Here is a 10325-nt window from a genome sequence, read left to right as displayed (position 1 = left end):
CCCCCATTCTCCCTATCGCTGCCAGCGATCACACATGTATCCCCTACACTGTGGAGATCCTGTGGAGAGGGGATACATGTATTTTGTAGGACACACTGTAGGTCAGATTTTTTTTGGGAGTTGGGGCTGCATGGCGTTCCCTACAGGGGGGGGCTGCATGGCGTTACCTACAGGGGGGGCTGTATGGCGTTATCTACAGGGGGCTGTATGGCGTTATCTACAGGGGGGCTGTATGGCGTTATCTACAGGGGGCTGTATGGCGTTATCTACAGGGGGCTGTATGGCGTTATCTACAGGGGTGGCTGTATGGCGTTATCTACAAGGGGGGGGGGGTTGTGTGACACCCAGGGGAGGGGGGCTCCAGTCAAAAGTTTGCTATGGGGCTGTCTTTCCTAGTTACGCCTCTGTCCAAATGTGGCGCCATTTTATCCCATATCTAAGCGTCATTTCAGCAACTTATGTGTATGACCGGCTTTCTAATAAAATGGCATAAAAACTTCACTGTGTGAAGAAGGCTTGAGAAGCAGTCTCTTTATACAACTCTGGTGTCACTATTTACATGTGCAGTGTGGCACTACAAAGGGGCAGAGTATGGTACAATCCACATGGACAGTGTGAGGCACCATCTACATAGGCACTGTGGCACTATCTACGGGGGCACTATTTGCAGGCGAAACTATCTACAGAGGGCACTGTGGCATCATCTACAGGGGGCAAGGTGGAACTATCTACAGAGGGCACTGTGGCATTATCTACTGAGGGCTCTGTGGCATTATCTACAGAGGGCACTGTGGTATTATCTACAGAGGGCACTGTGGCAGTATCTACAGAGGTCACTGTGGCATTATCTACAGAGGAAACTGTGGCATTATCTACAGAGGGCACTGTGGCCTTATCTACAGAGGGCACTGTGGCATTATCTACAGAGGACACTGTGGCATTATCTACAGAGGGCACTGTGGCATTATCTACAGAGGGCACTGAGGCATCATCTACAGAGGGCACTGAGGCATCATCTACAGAGGGCACTGTGGCAGCATCTACAGAGGGCACTGTGGCATTATCTACAGAGGGCACTGTGGCCTTATCTACAGAGGGCACTGAGGCATTATCTACAGAGGGCACTGAGGCATCATCTACAGAGGGCACTGTGGCATTATCTACAGAGGGCACTGAGGCATTATCTACAGAGGGCACTGAGGCATCATCTACAGAGGGCACTGTGGCATTATCTACAGAGGGCACTGTGGCATTATCTACAGAGGGCACTGAGGCATCATCTACAGAGGGCACTGAGGCATCATCTACAGAGGGCACTGAGGCAGCATCTACAGAGGGCACTGTGGCATTATCTACAGAGGGCACTGTGGCATTATCTACAGAGGGCACTGTGGCCTTATCTACAGAGGGCACTGAGGCATTATCTACAGAGGGCACTGAGGCATCATCTACAGAGGGCACTGTGGCATTATCTACAGAGGGCACTGAGGCATTATCTACAGAGGGCACTGAGGCATCATCTACAGAGGGCACTGTGGCATTATCTACAGAGGGCACTGTGGCATTATCTACAGAGGGCACTGTGGCATTATCTACAGAGGGCACTGAGGCATCATCTACAGAGGGCACTGAGGCATTATCTACAGAGGGCACTGAGGCAGCATCTCCAGAGGGCACTGTGGCATTATCTACTGAGGGCTCTGTGGCATTATCTACAGAGGGCACTGAGGCATCATCTACAGAGGGCACTGAGGCATTATCTACAGAGGGCACTGAGGCATCATCTACAGAGGACACTGTGGCATCATCTACAGGGGGCAAGGTGGAACTATCTACAGAGGGCACTGTGGCATTATCTACTGAGGGCTCTGTGGCATTATCTACAGAGGGCACTGTGGCAGCATCTACAGAGGACACTGTGGCATCATCTACAGGGGGCAAGGTGGAACTATCTACAGAGGGCACTGTGGCATTATCTACTGAGGGCTCTGTGGCATTATCTACAGAGGGCACTGTGGTATTATCTACAGAGGGCACTGTGGCAGTATCTACAGAGGTCACTGTGGCATTATCTACAGAGGAAACTGTGGCATTATCTACAGAGGGCACTGTGGCCTTATCTACAGAGGGCACTGTGGCATTATCTACAGAGGACACTGTGGCATTATCTACAGAGGGCACTGTGGCATTATCTACAGAGGGCACTGAGGCATCATCTACAGAGGGCACTGAGGCATCATCTACAGAGGGCACTGTGGCAGCATCTACAGAGGGCACTGTGGCATTATCTACAGAGGGCACTGTGGCCTTATCTACAGAGGGCACTGAGGCATTATCTACAGAGGGCACTGAGGCATCATCTACAGAGGGCACTGTGGCATTATCTACAGAGGGCACTGAGGCATTATCTACAGAGGGCACTGAGGCATCATCTACAGAGGGCACTGTGGCATTATCTACAGAGGGCACTGTGGCATTATCTACAGAGGGCACTGAGGCATCATCTACAGAGGGCACTGAGGCATCATCTACAGAGGGCACTGAGGCAGCATCTACAGAGGGCACTGTGGCATTATCTACAGAGGGCACTGTGGCATTATCTACAGAGGGCACTGTGGCCTTATCTACAGAGGGCACTGAGGCATTATCTACAGAGGGCACTGAGGCATCATCTACAGAGGGCACTGTGGCATTATCTACAGAGGGCACTGAGGCATTATCTACAGAGGGCACTGAGGCATCATCTACAGAGGGCACTGTGGCATTATCTACAGAGGGCACTGTGGCATTATCTACAGAGGGCACTGTGGCATTATCTACAGAGGGCACTGAGGCATCATCTACAGAGGGCACTGAGGCATTATCTACAGAGGGCACTGAGGCAGCATCTCCAGAGGGCACTGTGGCATTATCTACTGAGGGCTCTGTGGCATTATCTACAGAGGGCACTGAGGCATCATCTACAGAGGGCACTGAGGCATTATCTACAGAGGGCACTGAGGCATCATCTACAGAGGACACTGTGGCATCATCTACAGGGGGCAAGGTGGAACTATCTACAGAGGGCACTGTGGCATTATCTACTGAGGGCTCTGTGGCATTATCTACAGAGGGCACTGTGGCAGCATCTACAGAGGACACTGTGGCATCATCTACAGGGGGCAAGGTGGAACTATCTACAGAGGGCACTGTGGCATTATCTACTGAGGGCTCTGTGGCATTATCTACAGAGGGCACTGTGGTATTATCTACAGAGGGCACTGTGGCAGTATCTACAGAGGTCACTGTGGCATTATCTACAGAGGAAACTGTGGCATTATCTACAGAGGGCACTGTGGCCTTATCTACAGAGGGCACTGTGGCATTATCTACAGAGGACACTGTGGCATTATCTACAGAGGGCACTGTGGCATTATCTACAGAGGGCACTGAGGCATCATCTACAGAGGGCACTGAGGCATCATCTACAGAGGGCACTGTGGCAGCATCTACAGAGGGCACTGTGGCATTATCTACAGAGGGCACTGTGGCCTTATCTACAGAGGGCACTGAGGCATTATCTACAGAGGGCACTGAGGCATCATCTACAGAGGGCACTGTGGCATTATCTACAGAGGGCACTGAGGCATTATCTACAGAGGGCACTGAGGCATCATCTACAGAGGGCACTGTGGCATTATCTACAGAGGGCACTGTGGCATTATCTACAGAGGGCACTGAGGCATCATCTACAGAGGGCACTGAGGCATCATCTACAGAGGGCACTGAGGCAGCATCTACAGAGGGCACTGTGGCATTATCTACAGAGGGCACTGTGGCATTATCTACAGAGGGCACTGTGGCCTTATCTACAGAGGGCACTGAGGCATTATCTACAGAGGGCACTGAGGCATCATCTACAGAGGGCACTGTGGCATTATCTACAGAGGGCACTGAGGCATTATCTACAGAGGGCACTGAGGCATCATCTACAGAGGGCACTGTGGCATTATCTACAGAGGGCACTGTGGCATTATCTACAGAGGGCACTGTGGCATTATCTACAGAGGGCACTGAGGCATCATCTACAGAGGGCACTGAGGCATTATCTACAGAGGGCACTGAGGCAGCATCTCCAGAGGGCACTGTGGCATTATCTACTGAGGGCTCTGTGGCATTATCTACAGAGGGCACTGAGGCATCATCTACAGAGGGCACTGAGGCATTATCTACAGAGGGCACTGAGGCATCATCTACAGAGGGCACTGTGGCATTATCTACAGAGGGCACTGAGGCATTATCTACAGAGGGCACTGAGGCATCATCTACAGAGGGCACTGTGGCATTATCTACAGAGGGCACTGTGGCATTATCTACAGAGGGCACTGTGGCATTATCTACAGAGGGCACTGAGGCATCATCTACAGAGGGCACTGAGGCATTATCTACAGAGGGCACTGAGGCAGCATCTCCAGAGGGCACTGTGGCATTATCTACTGAGGGCTCTGTGGCATTATCTACAGAGGGCACTGAGGCATCATCTACAGAGGGCACTGAGGCATTATCTACAGAGGGCACTGAGGCATCATCTACAGAGGGCACTGTGGCAGCATCTACAGAGGGCACTGTGGCATTATCTACAGAGGGCACTGTGGCCTTATCTACAGAGGGCACTGAGGCATTATCTACAGAGGGCACTGTGGCCTTATCTACAGAGGGCACTGTGGCATTATCTACAGAGGGCACTGAGGCATTATCTACAGAGGGCACTGAGGCATCATCTACAGAGGGCACTGTGGCAGCATCTACAGAGGGCACTGTGGCATCATCTACAGAGGGCACTGTGGCATTATCTACAGAGGGCACTGAGGCATCATCTAAAGAGGGCACTGTGGCATTATCTACAGAGGGCACTGAGGCATTATCTACAGAGGGCACTGAGGCATCATCTACAGAGGGCACTGTGGCAGCATCTACAGAGGGCACTGTGGCATTATCTACAGAGGGCACTGTGGCCTTATCTACAGAGGGCACTGTGGCAGCATCTACAGAGGGCACTGTGGCATTATCTACAGAGGGCACTGTGGCATTATCTACAGAGGGCACTGTGGCAGCATCTACAGAGGGCACTGTGGCATCATCTACAGAGGGCACTGAGGCATTATCTACAGAGGGCACTGAGGCATCATCTACAGAGGGCACTGTGGCAGCATCTACAGAGGGCACTGTGGCATTATCTACAGAGGGCACTGTGGCCTTATCTACAGAGGGCACTGTGGCAGCATCTACAGAGGGCACTGTGGCATTATCTACAGAGGGCACTGTGGCATTATCTACAGAGGGCACTGTGGCCTTATCTACAGAGGGCACTGTGGCAGCATCTACAGAGGGCACTGTGGCAGCATCTACAGAGGGCACTGTGGCATTATCTACAGAGGGCACTGTGGCCTTATCTACAGAGGGCACTGTGGCAGCATCTACAGAGGGCACTGTGGCAGCATCTACAGAGGGCACTGTGGCATTATCTACAGAGGGCACTGTGGCATTATCTACAGAGGGCACTGTGGCATCATCTACAGAGGGCACTGAGGCATCATCTACAGAGGGCACTGAGGCATCATCTACAGAGTGCATTGTGGCATTATCTACAGAGGGCAGTGTGTGGCATCATCTACAGAGGGCACTGTGGCATTATCTACAGAGGGCACTGTGGCATTATCTACAGAGGGCACTGTGGCATTATCTACAGAGGGCACTGTGGCATCATCTACAGAGGGCACTGAGGCATTATCTACAGAGGGCACTGAGGCATCATCTACAGAGGGCACTGTGGCATCATCTACAGAGGGCACTGTGGCAGCATCTACAGAGGGCACTGTGGCCTTATCTACAGAGGGCACTGTGGCAGCATCTACAGAGGGCACTGTGGCATTATCTACAGAGGGCACTGTGGCAGCATCTACAGAGGGCACTGTGGCATTATCTACAGAGGGCACTGTGGCATTATCTACAGAGGGCACTGTGGCATTATCTACAGAGGGCACTGTGGCATCATCTACAGAGGGCACTGAGGCATCATCTACAGAGGGCACTGTGGCATTATCTACAGAGGGCACTGTGGCCTTATCTACAGAGGGCACTGTGGCAGCATCTACAGAGGGCACTGTGGCAGCATCTACAGAGGGCACTGTGGCATTATCTACAGAGGGCACTGTGGCCTTATCTACAGAGGGCACTGTGGCAGCATCTACAGAGGGCACTGTGGCATTATCTACAGAGGGCACTGTGGCATTATCTACAGAGGGCACTGTGGCCTTATCTACAGAGGGCACTGTGGCATTATCTACAGAGGGCACTGTGGCCTTATCTACAGAGGGCACTGTGGCAGCATCTACAGAGGGCACTGTGGCAGCATCTACAGAGGGCACTGTGGCATTATCTACAGAGGGCACTGTGGCATTATCTACAGAGGGCACTGTGGCAGCATCTACAGAGGGCACTGTGGCATCATCTACAGAGGGCACTGAGGCATTATCTACAGAGGGCACTGAGGCATCATCTACAGAGGGCACTGTGGCAGCATCTACAGAGGGCACTGTGGCATTATCTACAGAGGGCACTGTGGCCTTATCTACAGAGGGCACTGTGGCAGCATCTACAGAGGGCACTGTGGCATTATCTACAGAGGGCACTGTGGCATTATCTACAGAGGGCACTGTGGCAGCATCTACAGAGGGCACTGTGGCATTATCTACAGAGGGCACTGTGGCCTTATCTACAGAGGGCACTGTGGCAGCATCTACAGAGGGCACTGTGGCAGCATCTACAGAGGGCACTGTGGCATTATCTACAGAGGGCACTGTGGCCTTATCTACAGAGGGCACTGTGGCAGCATCTACAGAGGGCACTGTGGCAGCATCTACAGAGGGCACTGTGGCATTATCTACAGAGGGCACTGTGGCATTATCTACAGAGGGCACTGTGGCATCATCTACAGAGGGCACTGAGGCATCATCTACAGAGGGCACTGAGGCATCATCTACAGAGTGCATTGTGGCATTATCTACAGAGGGCAGTGTGTGGCATCATCTACAGAGGGCACTGTGGCATTATCTACAGAGGGCACTGTGGCATTATCTACAGAGGGCACTGTGGCATTATCTACAGAGGGCACTGTGGCATTATCTGCAGAGGGCACTGTGGCATCATCTACAGAGGGCACTGAGGCATTATCTACAGAGGGCACTGAGGCGTCATCTACAGAGGGCACTGTGGCATCATCTACAGAGGGCACTGTGGCAGCATCTACAGAGGGCACTGTGGCCTTATCTACAGAGGGCACTGTGGCAGCATCTACAGAGGGCACTGTGGCATTATCTACAGAGGGCACTGTGGCAGCATCTACAGAGGGCACTGTGGCATTATCTACAGAGGGCACTGTGGCATTATCTACAGAGGGCACTGTGGCATTATCTACAGAGGGCACTGTGGCATCATCTACAGAGGGCACTGAGGCATCATCTACAGAGGGCACTGAGGCATCATCTACAGAGGGCACTGTGGCAGCATCTACAGAGGGCACTGTGGCATTATCTACAGAGGGCACTGTGGCCTTATCTACAGAGGGCACTGTGGCAGCATCTACAGAGGGCACTGTGGCAGCATCTACAGAGGGCACTGTGGCATTATCTACAGAGTGCATTGTGGCATTATCTACAGAGGGCAGTGTGTGGCATCATCTACAGAGGGCACTGTGGCATTATCTACAGAGGGCACTGTGGCATTATCTACAGAGGGCACTGTGGCATTATCTACAGAGGGAACTGTGGCATCATCTACAGAGGGCACTGAGGCATTATCTACAGAGGGCACTGAGGCATCATCTACAGAGGGCACTGTGGCATTATCTACTGAGGGCTCTGTGGCATTATCTACAGAGGGCACTGAGGCATTATCTACAGAGGGCACTGAGGCATTATCTACAGAGGGCACTGAGGCATCATCTACAGAGGGCACTGTGGCAGCATCTACAGAGGGCACTGTGGCATTATCTACAGAGGGCACTGTGGCCTTATCTACAGAGGGCACTGAGGCATTATCTACAGAGGGCACTGAGGCATCATCTACAGAGGGCACTGTGGCATTATCTACAGAGGGCACTGAGGCATTATCTACAGAGGGCACTGAGGCATCATCTACAGAGGGCACTGTGGCAGCATCTACAGAGGGCACTGTGGCCTTATCTACAGAGGGCACTGTGGCCTTATCTACAGAGGGCACTGTGGCAGCATCTACAGAGGGCACTGTGGCAGCATCTACAGAGGGCACTGTGGCATTATCTACAGAGGGCACTGTGGCCTTATCTACAGAGGGCACTGTGGCAGCATCTACAGAGGGCACTGTGGCAGCATCTACAGAGGGCACTGTGGCCTTATCTACAGAGGGCACTGTGGCAGCATCTACAGAGGGCACTGTGGCCTTATCTACAGAGGGCACTGTGGCAGCATCTACAGAGGGCACTGTGGCATTATCTACAGAGGGCACTGTGGCAGCATCTACAGAGGGCACTGTGGCATTATCTACAGAGGGCACTGTGGCATTATCTACAGAGGGCACTGTGGCATTATCTACAGAGGGCACTGTGGCATCATCTACAGAGGGCACTGAGGCATCATCTACAGAGGGCACTGAGGCATCATCTACAGAGGGCACTGTGGCAGCATCTACAGAGGGCACTGTGGCATTATCTACAGAGGGCACTGTGGCCTTATCTACAGAGGGCACTGTGGCCTTATCTACAGAGGGCACTGTGGCAGCATCTACAGAGGGCACTGTGGCAGCATCTACAGAGGGCACTGTGGCATTATCTACAGAGTGCATTGTGGCATTATCTACAGAGGGCAGTGTGTGGCATCATCTACAGAGGGCACTGTGGCATTATCTACAGAGGGCACTGTGGCATTATCTACAGAGGGCACTGTGGCATTATCTACAGAGGGCACTGTGGCATCATCTACAGAGGGCACTGTGGCATTATCTACAGAGGGCACTGAGGCATCATCTACAGAGGCACTGTGGCAGCATCTACAGAGGGCACTGTGGCAGCATCTACAGAGGGCACTGTGGCATTATCTACAGAGGGCACTGTGGCATTATCTACAGAGGGCACTGTGGCATTATCTATAGAGGGCACTGTGGCATCATCTACAGAGGGCACTGAGGCATTATCTACAGAGGGCACTGAGGCATCATCTACAGAGGGCACTGTGGCAGCATCTACAGAGGGCACTGTGGCATTATCTACAGAGGGCACTGTGGCCTTATCTACAGAGGGCACTGTGGCAGCATCTACAGAGGGCACTGTGGCAGCATCTACAGAGGGCACTGTGGCATTATCTACAGAGTGCATTGTGGCATTATCTACAGAGGGCAGTGTGTGGCATCATCTACAGAGGGCACTGTGGCATTATCTACAGAGGGCACTGTGGCACTATCTACAGAGGGCACTGTGGCATTATCTACAGAGGGCACTGTGGCATCATCTACAGAGGGCACTGTGGCATTATCTACAGAGGGCACTGAGGCATTATCTACAGAGGGCACTGTGGCAGCATCTACAGAGGGCACTGTGGCATTATCTACAGAGGGCACTGTAGCATCATCTACAGAGGGCACTGTGGCATTATCTACAGAGGGCACTGTGGCATTATCTACAGAGGGCACTGTGGCATTATCTACAGAGGGCACTGTGGCATCATCTACAGAGGGCACTGTGGCATTATCTACAGAGGGCACTGTGGCATTATCTACAGAGGGCACTGTGGCATCATCTACAGAGGGCACTGTGGCATTATCTACAGAGGGCACTGAGGCATCATCTACAGAGGCACTGTGGCAGCATCTACAGAGGGCACTGTGGCAGCATCTACAGAGGGCACTGTGGCATTATCTACAGAGGGCACTGTGGCATTATCTACAGAGGGCACTGTGGCATTATCTATAGAGGGCACTGTGGCATCATCTACAGAGGGCACTGAGGCATTATCTACAGAGGGCACTGAGGCATCATCTACAGAGGGCACTGTGGCAGCATCTACAGAGGGCACTGTGGCATTATCTACAGAGGGCACTGTGGCCTTATCTACAGAGGGCACTGTGGCAGCATCTACAGAAGGCACTGTGGCAGCATCTACAGAGGGCACTGTGGCATTATCTACAGAGTGCATTGTGGCATTATCTACAGAGGGCAGTGTGTGGCATCATCTACAGAGGGCACTGTGGCATTATCTACAGAGGGCACTGTGGCACTATCTACAGAGGGCACTGTGGCATTATCTACAGAGGGC

Source organism: Rhinoderma darwinii, chromosome 2 (genome assembly GCF_050947455.1).
Source record: "Rhinoderma darwinii isolate aRhiDar2 chromosome 2, aRhiDar2.hap1, whole genome shotgun sequence".
Classification (NCBI taxonomy): Eukaryota; Metazoa; Chordata; class Amphibia; order Anura; family Rhinodermatidae; genus Rhinoderma; species Rhinoderma darwinii.
Note: the sequence above shows the minus strand (reverse complement) of the source record.